The 12,020-nt window shown below is 37.4% G+C and overlaps 1 long non-coding RNA gene across 1 annotated transcript; it reads left to right on the top strand.

Annotated features, from left to right (window-relative positions):
* Nucleotides 1-9,530: 9,530 nt before the first annotated feature.
* LOC126667587 (uncharacterized) lies at nucleotides 9,531-11,326 on the top strand. The gene is made up of 3 exons (XR_007638240.2): nucleotides 9,531-9,551; nucleotides 10,794-10,868; nucleotides 11,313-11,326. It is a non-coding gene; the product is annotated as an uncharacterized LOC126667587 (long non-coding RNA).
* The last annotated feature ends 694 nt before the right edge of the window (nucleotides 11,327-12,020 follow it).

The following is a 12,020-nucleotide window of genomic DNA, read 5'->3' as shown; positions in this document are numbered from 1 at the left end:
CGAGCCTGTCCAAATGTTCAAGATGACCCTTCATCTTCAAAACATGAGGACTAACTGAGCCGCTAGTAGTCAACTTGCAAGAAAGCAAATCCTTGATGGTATTGAACCTTTCAATTCTTGCTCTCTCTTGGAACATTTCCATGAGATCAGTAATCATGGTGTTCGCATCCAATTCCATCATTTGCTTTTGGAGTTCATTCTCCATGCATCCAAGCATAATGCAAGTGACATCAGTAGAGTCATTGAGATGCTTCGTATAAGCATCCCTTTGAGCTCTAGTAGCAGTAGGAGCTGGTTCCTCAGGGAGGGGTTGATCAAGGATATATTCCTTTCTTTCTTGCCTAAGAAGAATTCTTAGTTTTCTGTACCAGTCCAGAAAGTTAGTGCCATTGAGCTTATCCTTCTCAAGGATTGATCGCACTGATGAAGTCTGTGTAGTGTTTGTAGCCATCTCTACAACAATAAATATACAAGTAGCATTTAATAAAAGGCACAATAAAATTCCCACAACATATATCCATAATTCATATAAAAACCCTTAATGTTAATTTCAACAATTGAAAAATAATAGTGGGACAAGATCCATATTTCACCCTACTTCAAGTAAGCTTTGGCTTATCACTTTAAGTGTGGTTTATTTAGGTAGGTAACACTTTACCAATTACATCTCATGCAATTCTTGAACATAGAATATTAACATCACATGTAATCTTGATATTCTATCTTATACCCTAGGTTCAAAACTATTTTGATAACCTAGTTAAGTCTAACCAAATCAAACATATGGATATCACTTTTATCCAACTTATCTTACTTAGATGACTTTATACATCATGCTTTGGCATAGCCTATACATAGCAATCTAAGTCTTGATAAGTGTTATTACAATGGGAGGTATATTGAAGACTTAATATTAAATAAGGGTTTGTCATTTATCCTATTTAGTTATCCTATCTTATCACATGTAAAATAATCATGCAAAGCATATAACCAATAAGATAAACATTAAAAACATATTATTTTACTATTTTAAATCATATTTAACAACAATCATATAAATATGTTATTCATGATAATTTAAATCATATTTAAAATTTATCATTAAAGTATTAAAATAAAATACATGACAAAAACACGCCGGCTTAAAAGGATAACGGTCCTTAATGGGGTGTATCAGCGGGGTCCAAGGGGCAGCGCCCCTGGCGGGGCCCGGGGGCAGAGCCCCAGGCGGTGGTCCCGCTAGTCGACTAGCAGGTCCAGAAATTTTTCCCACATGTTACTCTTAACAGAATTAAAATTTCTTTATCCGAAATCAATAATCTTAACTGATTACGGTTTATTTTAATATGTTCAAAACAGATTAAAATAACCCCAAAACTCTAATTATTGCATCTTAAAAACTGTTCAGAAACAATTTATTTAACACTTAAATAACAACAGTTTCATTAATTCGGCTCATAGAAGAATTAAATACAGTTTTATAAATTATTTTCATAACATAATTAAACACAGTTTTATCAATAGAATTAAAACAGTTTCACAAACAGTTTACTAATCCTATTTAAAACAGAATTACTAATAGAATCAAAACAGTTTCACAAACAGTTTACTAATCCTATTCAAAACAGAATTACTAATAGAATTAAAACCAGTTTCACAAACAGTTTACTAATCCTATTCAAAAACAGTTTTCCTAATAGAATTAAAACAGTTTCATAAACAGTTTACTAATCCTTATTCAAAAACAGTTTTATTATTCTGTTTCCCCTTTTCTTATCAATTCGTATGAACATTAATACTACGAAACCTTTAATCAAATTAAAACGTAATATTAATTTAGAACAGTATATTCGAAGTTTTAATCACATTAAACGATTAATCAAATTAATTCTTAATACTGTTTTTCATACAATTAATCACATAAACGTTTTATGTATAATTACAACGAATTATAATTCCTTCAAAAAAATTTCGAAAAACAACCCCTTTTTCAAAACAGAACATAAAATAAGCATATATCACATATATACTCAGAATCTAATTAATCAAATTACAAGCAGCACTGATACCACTGTTGGGTTTTATAGGTTCATAACGCAGCGGAATTTCAAAAATTTATCTAAAAACCCAAACCAAGATCCATGTAATTCGAATTAACAGAATAATTACTTACTTGTATGTCGAATTCAACAGCAATGTAGGAAGGAAGGAGGTGGTTCACTTTGGTGATACCTGGCCTCGGATCAGAAACGCCTCCAAAAGAACGCGTCCTCTACGAGTATCCACACGAACAGACCTTAGCCAAAACTAGTGCTTGTGTGCTAGCACTATTGCTTCACAAGCAATTTTGAATTTTAGTGATTTAGTGAATAATGAATTTCGTGATCCTCAAACCAATTGCTTAATGAGTATTTATAGTGATAAATAACACTAGGGTTTGAGACAAATTCGAATTTCAATCTCATTGCAATTCTACAAGTTTATGTTTATCAAAAACTCCTTTTTGATAATTATCCATATATATTAATTACTATATTTATTATCTTCCAAAAATAATAAATTAAGGAAAACACTTATCCTTAAATTTCGAATTAATATATATATTTATTAATATATATATATTATGAATTATATATATATATATATATATATATATATATATATATATATATATATATATATATATATATATAATTAATCACTTAATCACATTGGGCTTGTACAACCCATAACTGTTTTGGGCCTGTTCTTAGTGTGCGACCCTGTAGGTTCATATAACGTTGGCAGTAGGCTCGAAATCCCTATTTCAGCCCACAAGTCATAAGTGGCCTCTAGCAAGACATTATGACTACCCTAGTTATATGAATATCGATAATCCGATTTAACCATTTACAATAATATTTTAATCCCTTTGTCTCTCGATATCCAGATTGAATATACAACATAGTTATGTCATCCTTATAATATTCAATCATTAGTTTCTTGATTCTAAGTAGACTGAAAATGATAACTTCTTATCAATTAGCATGGCCATGCATTTTCTTCAGTCTATCTTCTTCAAGGGGCCCATAGATATCTTACTCAAATAAATGAGGGACAAATTCCTTCTCAGTCACTCACATTTCTCACATAGTTACTTTCATATCCAATGACAATCTATTCCATTATCCTGTTAAAGATAATGTAAGACTGTATCAAAATATGAAATAGCTATGTAGAAATCCATGATGATTTCAAGGTCAAAGGATTATACTAATAGAACTGTAATGAGAATTACTTATGACAGTGATCTATGTAGTATTCTCACAGTGGGTCATCCAGTGCCTTATTTCTCAAATAGCACCTATGATTTGACTTAATATCTCATATACATGATTAGTAAAACATAATCATCAGTCAACATCATACTAGTCTCAATGTTGTATTAAGACTAGGGATAGATGGTATATAATTCTTTTATTAAACCTAAGGGTTCTACTATCAAGTCACATACTTGATGACCTTAGAAAGAATTAACCATTCAAGTATTTTAATCATTAATATAAAATGATAAAAACTGCCAATCAATAAATAATAAAATGATAAAGTCAAAACATGGTCAAACATGATTGACCTAGTGCATATCACTAACAATTCGTAATATCGCTATTAAATGTTTTAAACGATTTTAAAGGTTTTCCACTTAATAAATGTAGATAGTGGTATAAACTCATCTCAGTATATCTGACCCCGTTGTTTTTCCCAAATTTTTCCCAAGTTATGATCTGAGAGAGTCTGGTGATCTCCGCATTTACTTTTCCTCGGAGGTTCCATTTATATTTGATAAACTGTAGAACTGTTTTATTCTTAGACCGCAGTAGTAACTAGACGTCTTTATTTTATTATAGTTGTTGTCAGATTGGTCTGACTGAATTATTATTGCTCTGGCAAGATATATGACTATTCCGGATTATTTATGTTATGCCTATTTAATAACATTAATGGAAAGCATGTTATTTTAAATGTTGAATATTATAACTGCTAGATTTAGGTTGAAGTCTCGGTTGCCCCCGAGCAATGGTTTTTACAGATTTATGTGTTTGACTGTAAATTGAAAGGCTAGCTATGGGTTTTGGTACTACATTACCCATACCCTAGCGCCGGTCGCGATTCATGGAAATGGGTCGTGACAAACTTGGTATCAGAGCTTTGGTTTCAAACCAAGGCCATTTGCTTGCTATGTGTTTACTCTACTAAGTATGGTTGTGTCTTAGGTACTACTGCGGATATAGGTTTCTGTCCTGACTTTAAAAATGTCATCTTTTTATTTTTAAAATATTCTGCCTACACCAATATGATTGTGTCGAGTCGGTCATTATATGTTGATTTAATGCTTTGATAGTTGCTGTTATTTCACTTGGGTGAACATTTTAATGTTGTTGATTTCTCAGGAAATCCAAATTGTTACTTGTTTTGGTTCATACTTGGGTATGAATTTATGTGTTATTTAAATTGTTTTTGTTCAATCCTTAGGATATGGACAATGTTGTTCGTACTCGTGCTCGTGCTGCGGCAGAGCAAGAAGCTGAGGCTGATGATGCGATTTCCATGGAAGTCGATCAGAACGTACCACCAGTTCCGGCCAATGCTGGACGTGGTAGAGGTAGAGGTGCTGGCAGAGGTAGAGGCAGGGGATATGGTGCTGGTAGAGGTGGAGCTAGAGGACGTGGTGCAGCAGGTGTTCAGGCACCGAATGTGCAGCAGGAACCGGAGGTGCAACAGGCACCAAACATGCAGGCGTTTGACTTCACTACTTTCTTGGCTGGTATTATCGAGATGTAGAACAACCAGGCTCTTCTATAGAATCAGAGTACTGTATTGGGTCAGTTAGCGCAGCAACAGCAACCTCAGGCTGGTGCTGTAGCTGGTATGGGTGGACTTGCTGGTGTCGATCACATTCCGACAGACAGAGAGATGGTGATGACCTACACGAAGTTGGCTCCGACTTCATTTGATGGCACAGGGGATGCTCTTGACTTTTTGGAGGAGTTTGAGTACAACAGTCAGAGGATTCAAGCTACTGATCGTCAATCAGTAATGCTTGTGGGGATGTCGCTGAAGGGTCCAGCTAAGGACTGGTTTCGCAATAACATCAGGCCAGAGATGGCTATATTGTCTTGGGCTGATTTTGTGACCAGGTTCAGAGGTTACTATCTACCCTTCTCTGTTACTGAGAATTTCAGAAAAAAACTGCTAAATTTGAAGAAAGGGGATAGATCAGTGACAGACTGCATTACAGAGTTTGTCCGTTTGGGGCGGTTTGCTACAGATTTGCAGGGTGATCGAGGGCGAGTGAATGACCGCTATGTTAGGGGCTTAGGCTCGGAGTTTCTTCCTTTGCTGATAGGGACAGACATGGAGTTTGCTCGGGTAGTGGATAGTGCTCGACGGATGGAGAATTCGTTGATTCAGTTTGGGACGATCTCTAACCCTTTCCAGAATCAGAAGGGAAAGAGTGATCTTTCTAGTGGGGGGCAACAGGCCCCAGCGCAACATGGTAGTAGAAACTACTACAGTGGCTCTTCCCAGGCCAATAAGGGGAGTCGCCGTACGCACCACAAGGGGAGGCATAGTACTAGGAGTGCTCCGTATAGTTCTAGTAGCAGCGGGAGTAACCGTGGTTCAGGACGCGGGTACAGTGGTGGATCGAACATTCCGTTCTGCCAGAATTGCAGACACAGGCACTGTGGTCAGTGTCAGTTAGCTCCTGGAGGCTGTTTTCTCTTGTGGCCAGCCGGGTCATTTTTCCAGGGATTGTCCGACATCTGGGCAGCAGATGTCTAACTCCAGTGTGGCGCAGTCGTCTTACCAGCAGCAGAGACACGCGTTTACACAGTTTGTAGGGTATTCTCAGACTGCAACATCTTTTGGTGGCCAGCGGGGCCATGGTTATGGTGGCAGAGGTTTTGGTGGCCATGGTAACGGTGGCAGAGGTTCCAACGGTTATGGTACTGGGCAGAGTTCGCAATAGCAACCGCAGGGTCAGGCCAGAGTGTTCGCACTTACTCCTCAGGATGCGCGTGCATCAAACGCTGTGGTGCAAGGTACCATTCGGATTTCTTTTACTGGTGCTTTGGTTTTATTTGATGCGGGTGCAAACCATTCGTTTGTGTCTACGTGCTTTGCTGGGAAACTGGCTATTGCACCATCTATTTTGAGTGAACCTCTAGCTGTGTCTACACCTATGTCTGAAGGTGTAGTAGTGGACGTCGTTTATCCTTCTTGTCCAGTGGTTATTCAGGGTAGAGAATTATGTGCTGATTTGATTGTGCTTGACGTTCTTTCTTTTGATGTTATTTTGGGAATGGATTGGATGTCACGCCACTTTGCTTCTATTGACTGTCGAGGGAAGTCAGTCGAGTTTCGGATTCCAGGTGATCTACCTTTTTCCTTTCAGGGAGAAAAGGCGGAGACACCTAAGAATCTGATTTCCGCCATCAAGGCGAAGCGGATGTTAGACAAGGGTTGCCAGGGTTTTCTTGTTGTGGTTCGTGATTTGGAGGCTGATAGTGGTGATATGCATAGTGTTCCGATAGTGAATGAGCTCACTGATGTGTTTCCAGAGGAATTGCCTGGATTACCACCTGACCGTGAGATTAAGTTTTGCATTGATGTGGTTTCTGGTACAGCTCCAATTTCGATACCGCCGTATCGGATGGCTCCTGCAGAGCTGAAGGAGTTGAAGGACCAGTTACAAGAGTTATTATATAGCGGGTTCATCAGACCGAGTACTTCTCCATGGGGTGCTCCAGTTCTGTTTGTGAAGAAGAAAGACGGTTCCTTTCAACTGTGTATCGACTACAGACAGTTGAACAAGGCTACTGTTAAGAACATATATCCTCTTCCTCGCATCAATGATTTGTTTGACCAGTTGCAGGGTGCAAAGTGTTTTTCCAAGATTGATTTGAGGTCTGGGTATCATCAACTTCGAATCCGTGATGTAGATGTGCCTAAGACTGCTTTTCGGACGCGGTATGGACATTTTGAGTTTCTGGTTATGTCCTTTGGTCTGACTAACGCACCAGCAGCGTATATGGATATGATGAACAGAGTGTTCAAGCCGTTTTTGGATCAATTTGTTATCGTCTTCATTGATGACATTCTGATCTATTCTCGGAGTGAGGAGGAGCATGCTTATCATTTGAGGGCTATACTACAGACGTTGCGTGAGCATCAGTTGTATGCTAAGTTCTCAAAATGTGAGTTTTGGTTGGATCAAGTTACCTTTCTAGGACACGTAGTGTCGAAAGATGGGATCAAGGTTGATCCGAAGAAGATTGAAGCAGTTATGGATTGGTAGAGGCCGAGGTCAGTTACCGAGATCAGAAGTTTTCTGGGTTTAGCTGGCTACTATCGTCGGTTCGTGCAAGATTTCTCCAGAATATCTGCACCGTTGACTAAACTAACGCAGAAAGGTGTTAAGTTTGAGTGGACTGACAAGTGCGAGGCGAGCTTTGAGAAGCTCAAAGAGATTTTGACTACAGCTCCGGTTTTGGCATTGCCTTCTGGCATTGATGGTTTCACAGTGTATTGTGATGCGTCTTGTATTGGTTTGGGTTGCGTTCTGATGCAACATGAGCATGTGATTGCCTATGCTTCCAGACAGTTGAAGAAGCATGAGGCGAATTACCCTACTCATGACTTAGAGTTGGCAGCTGTGGTTTTTGCGCTAAAAATCTGGAGACATTATTTGTATGGTGCTACTTGTGAGATTTTCACTGATCATAAGAGTCTGAAGTATATCTTTGATCAGAAAGAGTTGAACTTGAGACAGAGGAGGTGGTTAGAGTTGCTGAAAGACTACGACTGTACTATTCGGTACCATCCTGGTAAGGCTAATGTGGTAGCCGATGCGTTGAGTCGCAAGTCTTCGGGCAGCTTGGCTCATATTTCGGAGATTGGGCGTAGACCCATGGTTAGAGAGTGGCACGTTTTAAATGTTCGGCTTAAATCTCTAAAAAGGTGAAACGTTTGGATTTGTTCCATAACGTTTGTGTAATAACCTGTATAATTTTGATAATTTCCGACGAGTTTCCGGTGGTGTTTTGATGTAAAATTTTAGGTTTGGTAGCTCGTTTCGTGTCGGTTTGAGGTTGGGTTACTTAAATTGAGCCCAAAAAACCAAATCATCATTTTCGCCTTTTTACTTAAATTTGATCCAACACAAGTCTCGAACGAGACCTATGTTGAAATCTTGCGTTCTCGTTCGAGAATCTGGCCCAAGGGCCGTTTGTTCCAACACAGGTCTCGAACGAGACCTGTGTTGAAAGGCTCTATTCTCGTTCGAGAACATCGAGAACCAAAGCTTTTTGCTGGTCTCGTTTGAGACCAGCTTTAGACCTGCAAAGGGGGTACTTTCGGGCTTCATTATTTCCATTTCTGAAGCCTTTAAATACGTAACTTTTTAACCTAATCTCTTCTCCATACTACAAACAAACCCTAGCCTCCATTTCCTTGTTCATTCACTGAGAAACGAAGCCGTAATCATCCCTCAAACTCTGCTATCCGGTAAGTTTTTCTTATTCCTTTGATTTCAGTTTGGCTTTAGACGGCACTTCCGTATTCTTAATCGTTCTCTCTCGTTTCTAGATCGAAATCAATACCGTTTGTTTCTAGACGTTCTAGACTCGTGTGCATTCGATCCCCTACCTCATTTTTGTTGAACGGTACTGTAATACCCCGTAAATTTTTAGCGTTTTTCCGACAACTTTTCCGATCGTTGAATTAAAAATTTAAAGTTAATGGTCCGGTTCGAGTTGGTTTGTGATGGGTTGATGTGGTGGTTCAACCATTTAATTTTTAAAAATCAAAATAAAAAAAATAAAGCAGCTGTTCAATTCTCGTTCGAGAATCTGATGATTCTCGAACGAGAATCATGATTTGGGGAGAATGTAATACCCCGTAAATTTTTAGCGTTTTTCCGACAACTTTTCCGATCGTTGAATTAAAAATTTGAAGTTAATGGTCCGGTTCGAGTTGGTTTGTGATGGGTTGATGTGGTGGTTCAACCATTTAATTTTTAAAAATCAAAATAAAAAAAATAAAGCAGCTGTTCAATTCTCGTTCGAGAATCTGATGATTCTCGAACGAGAATCATGATTTGGGCCTGGTCTCGTTCGAGACCAGGCCAGTCTCGAACGAGAAATAGGCCTGAAAGGCTGTTCTCGTTCGAGACTCACTTACCTTAGCGAGGGGGCATGTTCGTCCTTTGTTCTAACCTATTCCGACCTAGCTAAATCAAAAACTTTCAACCCTAATCTATTCTCCACACATCAGACAACCCGTAGCCATCATTCCTTTCTGTTTTCGCTGAGGAATCGTTAGCCGTAATCCCTTCCGAAGTTGACAGAAAATTTCGGTAAATCTTTTTCATAATCTCAGATTTTTTCTTTTGAACGGCTTTCCGTATTTTGATTCGTTCTCCTTCGTTTCTTGGTCGAATCCAGTCCCGTTTCGTCGATGAGATTGTAGACACACGCCTCTTCAATTCCCTATCTCGGTTTTGCAAAACGGTACGTAATCAATCCCGTTTCAATCGCCGCAAGTTTATCGTTTTGGGTTTGTTATTCACTGTTCTTGATTGACATGTTACTGCCGATGCCTACTCTGTTCTTTGGCTATGAATTTGTTATGTCAGTGATCAATATTAGCTCGGCATGTTAGTCGTTAATAAATTAAAACGTTTGTTTCGATTGTGTGTTTATGGTTTTGAATCTCGGCTCCATGGATGTGTTTCTTGTTCGTCTTGCCACTGTTACATGGTTTATGATTTTGAGACTTTGTTAGGTTATGATTGATGAGATGGATTGATTGTATAGTTTGATTAATTGATTATGTTTTAGAAGTTGAATTTTTGAATTAGAAAACTTAAATGTTCATATTTGAAGTTGGTAAGTTTCTGCAATGGAGTTTGGCTTAGGCGGGTTCCATTGTTTTGAAATGGTGGTGATGGCTAAATAGCCATAAAGGTTATCAATTTATTTCAACTAATACAAATGAGTTCGTTTAGTTATTATCATTGAAATTGTTTAATTATAACTTTGAATTTAGATATGTTATGAATGATATATTTTAACGATGGGTGTTTATAAATTAAGCTAATATAATTACTCGGGTAATTATAATTAAATTCAAATTTAAAATTGGTTTAATTGGCTAAATTACAATTTAGCCCCTGAACTTATTTTACAACCTTATTAAGTGGATTTTTGATTAGTAAATTTATATTTGGTTTTAATTATAAACAAAAGTAATTATATTGATTTTGGATATCAATTTGGCTAAAGTACAATTTAGTCCCTAATTGGCTAAAGTGCAGTTTAGTCCCTAAACGTTTATAGACTTTAAATAATTAAGTTTTTGGGTTGTAACTTGGGTTACTTGAACTATAAGATATTAAATTCTATTTAATATAGATAATTGTTTTATCAAGCATTTTTAATTTAATAAACTCGGGTTTATAAAATTAATAAGTTCGTTTGGGTTAGACTATGGTCACTCAACAAGTGGGAAGAAGCTTGGTAGTTTTGATAACTCGGCTGACTCGCTTATATGGATTTATTTAAATTAATTTATATACCATTTTAAATATGTTTATATGATTGTATTTTATAACTTGGGTTATATTTGGAATGCATTTAATATACGTGTTTATTAAATGTGACTTGGTTTTGCGTTGTGCTAGTCCTATGTGGTGTCTAGTACTCTTTAGAGTTAGGGTCTGATTTTAATTATGATTTTAATATTTTATTTAGACCCGTCGACTGTTCGTACTTCAGAGGCGAACCAGAGTTAGATTGCTTGTCAGGATCACGTGGATTTAGCAAGCAGTGAGTTTATATCTCTATTTACCTCTTTATTAAGCAAACGTATTATTTTGTATATATATATGTATGAGCAGCTTTTGAACTGTTTTCGGCATTGTGGATTTGATTTGGAACGTGCTACTCGATGGGCATCATCGGGACTGCGTGCGCACCGGTAATGATTATGGTATTGAGGTAGGTTTGAGATACGTCTCACCTTAGTGAGGGCACCGGTGGAAGATACGTCTCCTGGGCTCACTATTTATTAAGTGATAGTCGGGGATCGGTTATTGAGATACGTCTCACCGACACGACAATGGATTTAGAATTGTGGTTTAGGGTTTCATTGATAATCCATAATGAAAATGTTTTATTAAACGTTTTAAAGGTTTTTAACTTAATAAATGTAAATGGTTATATAAACTCTACTCAGTAAATCTGACCCCGTTGCTTTCCCAAATTTTCCAGGTTTATGATTTGAGCTTTGGTCGATCTCCGTTTCTTCATTTGCGGAGGTTCTTTATTTTATTTCAGAATAAATGAGTCAAACTGTTTTTGAACTCTTAGACCGCAGTAGTAGTATCAGTATTTATGTCTTAGTCTTATACGTTTATATTTTAGACTATTGATTGTTGGATTGGTCCATCCATTATATTATCAGCTATGGCATGATTACAGTGTTTATGGTTTGCCATGCTATTGACATTATTTGAGATAAGCGTACTTTAAATATATGCTGTTTATATGTACTGCTAGATTAGGCTGAAGTCTCGGCTGCCCCCGAGCATGTGATTTTCTGCAGGTTTATTGTTTTAAATATAATTAAGTTGTTATCCGCAAGGCTTGCTACGGGTTTTGGTACAACCATACCCATACCCTAGCGCCGGTCACGATTCATGAAAATGGGTCGTGACAAACTTGGTATCAGAGCTTTGGTTTCAAACCAAGGCCTTTTTAAATGTTAATTGTTTAATTGTTTTGGCATGCTAAGTGGTAAATTTACCCTAGGAACTACTGCGGAATTAGGATTCGAGTCTTGTCTTTGAAACGTCATCTTTTGTTTTCAAAACTTTCTGCCTACTCCTATAGGAATGTCGTGAGTCAGTCGTGTGAATTTATTTGCTTTATTGTTTACTATATTGTTATTTTCACTTGGGTGAATAAATTTTTATCATT

This window comes from Mercurialis annua, linkage group LG2 (assembly GCF_937616625.2).
Source record: "Mercurialis annua linkage group LG2, ddMerAnnu1.2, whole genome shotgun sequence".
Taxonomy (NCBI): Eukaryota; Viridiplantae; Streptophyta; class Magnoliopsida; order Malpighiales; family Euphorbiaceae; genus Mercurialis; species Mercurialis annua.
The sequence above is the reverse complement of the archived record's forward strand: the minus strand, read 5'-3'. Positions and strand labels throughout refer to the sequence as shown.